The 5,024-nt window shown below is 36.0% G+C and overlaps 1 pseudogene; it reads left to right on the top strand.

Annotated features, from left to right (window-relative positions):
• The first annotated feature begins 223 nt into the window (after positions 1-223).
• On the top strand, positions 224-321 carry LOC129620314 (uncharacterized; annotated as a pseudogene).
• Positions 322-5,024: the final 4,703 nt, after the last annotated feature.

The raw sequence follows: 5,024 nt of genomic DNA, 5'->3' as shown, positions 1-5,024 counted from the left end.
TAAAGAAATACAAACAATCCAGGAAAAGAATAGAAAAGTTATTTTAATAATCATTACATAAAAACAGAATAGCCAAATAGACAATATACATATGAAAAATTGCTAAACATTTCTAATATCAAGGAAGCAAATTAAAGTCACAAAAATATACATTAAATATGTTGCTAAAGTTTAAAAATTGCTGAAAATTTAAATATGACAAGGATATAATTGGATAAAGTCTCAAAATCAGAAATTGATAAAATAACTTTGAAAAATTTCTTAAAAATATGGCCCTTGCGCAAGGATGACACGCAAATTCGTGAAGTGTTCCATATTTTTCAAACACATGAAAAGATGCTCAACATCACTCATTATCAGAGAAATGCAAATCAAAACCACTATGAGGTACCATTTCACACCAGTCAGAATGGCTGCGATCCAAAAGTCTACAAGTAATAAATGCTGGAGAGGGTGTGGAGAAAAGGGAACCCTCTTACACTGTTGGTGGGAATGCAAACTAGTACAGCCACTATGGAGAACAGTGTGGAGATTCCTTAAAAAACTGGAAATAGAACTGCCTTATGATCCAGCAATCCCACTGTTGGGCATACACACTGAGGAAACCAGAAGGGAAAGAGACACGTGTACCCCAATGTTCATCGCAGCACTGTTTATAATAGCCAGGACATGGAAGCAACCTAGATGTCCTTCAGCAGATGAATGGATAAGAAAGCCGTGGTACATATACACAATGGAGTATTACTCAGCCATTAAAAAGAATACATTTGAATCAGTTCTAATGAGGTGGATGAAACTGGAGCCTATTATACAGAGTGAAGTAAGCCAGAAAGAAAAACACCAATACAGTATACTAACGCATATATATGGACTTTAGAAAGATGGTAACAATAACCCTGTGTATGAGACAGCAAAAGAGACACTGATATATAGATCAGTCTTATGGACTCTGTGGGAGAGGGAGAGGGTGGGAAGATTTGGGAGAATGGCATTGAAACATGTAAAATATCATGTATGAAATGAGTTGCCAGGCCAGGTTCGATGCATGATACTGGATGTTTGGGGCTGGTGCACTGGGACGACCCAGAGGGATGGAATGGGGAGGGAGGAGGGAGGAGGGTTCAGGATGGGGAACACATGTATACCTGTGGTGGATTCATTTTGATATTTGGCAAAACTAATACAATTATGTAAAGTTTAAAAATAAAATAAAATTAAAAAAAAAATCAACTGAAGCCTGACATAAGCATAAACTATGGCACAGCAAATGCCATCCATAGTTAGGTACCTGAGCAAAAAGCAAACTTGCATGTACCAAATAATACACACAAGAATAGTCTCAACAAAGAAATTTTTAAGAATGCCAAGCTAGAAACAGCCCAGTTGTTAATGGCAATGAACAAACCAATCACTTATAATGTATTTATGTAATAGAACGGAGAAGGCAATGGCACCCCACTCCAGTACTCTTGCCTGGAAAATCCCATGGACGGAGGAGCCTGGTAGGCTGCAGTCCATGGGGTCGCTAAGAGTCGGGCACGACTGAGCGACTTCACTTTCACTTTTCACTTTCATGCATTGGAGAAGGAAATGGCAACCCACTCCAGTGTTCTTGCCTGGAGAATCCCAGGAACGGGGTAGCCTGGTGGGCCGCCGTCTATGGGGTCGCACAGAGTCGGACACGACTGAAGTGACTTAGCAGCAGCATGTAATAGAATACTGTGGAACAGAGGTTACCAAACATTTTCTGTAAAGAAACAGTCAGTAAGTATTTTACGCTTTGGGAAACAATGTGTCTAACTTATTCAGCTGTTCTCCTGTAGCATGAAATCTGATATGGACAACACATAAATAGGTGGTTGTGTTTGTGTTCTACTAAAACTTTATTTCCCTTAATTTGAAGGCTAGAATTGGTCTAAAGTCAGTAGTTTGCCAGTTTTTACTGTAGAGAAACAACAATGACAACAACAAAACTGCAGCTAAATACAATATCATTTTCACAGAATTGAGACATAGAAAAAAAATAACAGATCAAAATGCTAATAAAAAGAAACCAAGCTCCTTGAGAAATGACATATTTTAGAACTGAAGAAGGGAATTACAAGATAAACCTGAGCATCTCATAGTTGCAGAAAGCACAAAAGTGCTTAAAAAATAAAGCAATCATGGAGTGGTAAATAAAGGTACACAAATGCTGACTGAACAAGCTTTCCATGACTAAAACTGGAAATACTTAAGGAACATAAGCAACAACAAAAAATACCAGAGTATTGGATTATAACCCAGAATATGAAATTAAATGTCCATGAGTCCATACTGATACAAATAAATTATTGAATAAATAAGTGGAAGATAAGAACCAAATCACCCATGCAGAAGAGTTCAAAATAATTCACATCATCTGCCACTAATGAGATGCTGCATAACTCCCTTCTCCTTAAATGTAGGCTGCATATAATAACTTTCCTCCAAAGCGTACTTTATAAAAAATGGAGTAAAAAAGAAACCTGACAAACAGTACTTCTGCAGGTAAGCAAGCCTAACATCATCAGCAATAAATCAGAAAAAGAAGAGTTTTAGATACGACTCTGCTCGTGCTGTAGTAGCATGAATACTGGACTCAGGACTTCTTTCTTTTTAATTAATTAATTTCAATTGGAGGATGATTACTTTACAATATTGTGATGGTTTTTGCTATACACTGACATGAATCAGTCATGGGGGCACATGTGTCCCCCCATCCTGAAACCCCCTCCCCCCTCCCTCCCCACCCTATCCCTCTGGGTTGTCCCAGAGCACAGACTTTGAGAGCCCTGCTTCATGCATCGATCTTGCACCTGTAATCTATTTAATATATAGTAATATACATGTTTTGATTCTATTCTCTCAAATCATCCCACCCTCACCTTCTCCCACAAAGAAAGGAAAATTGAGAGATGTGATTGGAATCTTCACTCAGAGTGGAGTTGAAAGTGCTATAGCCCAGTTATCTGTCTACTGCTTTTTATTAGCAGTTTCTCCCATGTCTTGGGGTGGAGGAGAAATTGACATCTTACAAACTGGGTCAAAAAGCTGGGTCAGGGAGTGTGTTCACCCTGGAAATGTTCCATTTAACATCTGAGGCATGTGCATCTGGTGTGGGAGCTAAGCAGTGATATGAATGGCACTTCACCTCTATGGTCTTCCTTTTCAAGATCCATAGCCCCAGTCCAATAACAAGAAAACAAATCAGACAAACCCAAACTGAGGACCATTATGCAATGTACCTGACCAGTACTCCTCAAATCTGTCAAGGTCATCTACAACTGGGAAAGTCTGAGAAATTATCCCCGTCTAGAGGAGCCTAAGGAGAGACATTATTACTAACTATAACATGGTTTCTTGGATGGGGTCCTGTTACAGGAAAAAAAAAAAGGCTTTAGGTTAAAAAAGAAATATAAGTTGGAAATTTAATTAATAATTATGTGTTAAAATTGGCTTACTAGCTGTGATAAATATATCATACAGTGTAAAAATCTAAAGAACACGAGAAACTGGTTACAGGGTGTATAGGGACTATCTGCAACTTTTCTGTAAATATAAAATTATTTTAGATATAATAGAAAATACTTTATTTTGTGTAATATAAATTTACTAAAATATGTATTTCATGATTCCATTTGTATAAAGTTAAAAAAAAAAGCACTCAAAGCCAAACTATAATGCTTAGATATGCATGCCTGAATGGTAAAATATAAAGTAAAATAAGAAAGTGATTTTTCTTATAATCAAATTAATAATTACCTTGTGAAAAAGAACAGAAATTGTGAAAGAGAATAAAATGTACTTTTTAGATGCTTGTAGTGTTCTATCGTTTGACCCGGGTGGTGGTAGCAATACATTTGCTTGTAGTAAATCTCTGAGCTGAATGTTTTTGCATGTTTTCTATATTTGAACTCTATCTGTACAGTCAGAAATTGTTTCACCAACATCAGGGAACTCTGTGGAAAAGAGTCCTTTCAAAGACCTTCCAAGATAAGTCTGTCATATGATTCACGAGAACTAAAATGTGAAGGCCTTTCACACAGACCTTGAACAAGAATCACACGGCATTGAGCAAGATTATAAGAATATCGTTTATGTGGACTCCTTTGACTCCTGTTTATTTCCTCCCCTCAGTCCTAATCATGCGAGGAGCAATTCATAGAAGAGAAAATTATATAGGTAGAGCAGACTGAAAGAACAGGCCTTGTGCCCTTTCCCATTGGGGAAAGGGGTTTCCAATTATGGACCCACCTTTTGCTGGGGAAAGCGAAAATATTTAAATTGAATGCAAGATTGGTATTTTAAAATTAGGCCTCAGAATACTGTTTAGGACTCATGTTCCAACAGATCCACACCTGTTATTGGCAAGATTTTAAGAGGAGAAATTTCCACAACATGTTTAATTAGGTAAAATTCAAGCCTTTTCTGTTTGTAAATTCACTCCACTACCAATTTCATTGCAATATAATCTGAAACATATAGTTTGGCTTAAAACAAAGAAACATGCACACATATGTCTATTTTTAAAGGTAGAACCTGATTATGAAATTTGTTTTCTTTCCTTCATAAACCACACACATAATGCATTTTCTATTATATTTTTTCTGTATCTAGTTTCTTCAAAATCTGAGCAAATTTTCAAAAAAATTAATAAACTTAGCAATTACATCTTAGTACCAATTTCTTGTAGATGTTTCTCATATCTTTTTCTCATAAGCACTTTCTGCTTTACAATTCATATGTCATTAGATAAGTTATTTTTAACAACTCATATTTGTCAAATATTTCCAAAGCTTTCAAGTAGATTTTCATTAATGATAGCTTTCTTGTATTAACCTCTTATGCTTTTATAATGTGTATTTAGATTACAAACCTATTTGAGAACAAATATCAATTACACTTGACAAGTTTTCAGTTAACTAGTATGAAAGAAGTATTCTAGGCATATGTTAGCATGTGTTATGAAGTTAATGGACACTAAACAAATTTAGCATATTAGA

Source organism: Bubalus kerabau, chromosome 9 (genome assembly GCF_029407905.1).
Source record: "Bubalus kerabau isolate K-KA32 ecotype Philippines breed swamp buffalo chromosome 9, PCC_UOA_SB_1v2, whole genome shotgun sequence".
Taxonomy (NCBI): Eukaryota; Metazoa; Chordata; class Mammalia; order Artiodactyla; family Bovidae; genus Bubalus; species Bubalus kerabau.
The sequence above is the reverse complement of the archived record's forward strand: the minus strand, read 5'-3'. Positions and strand labels throughout refer to the sequence as shown.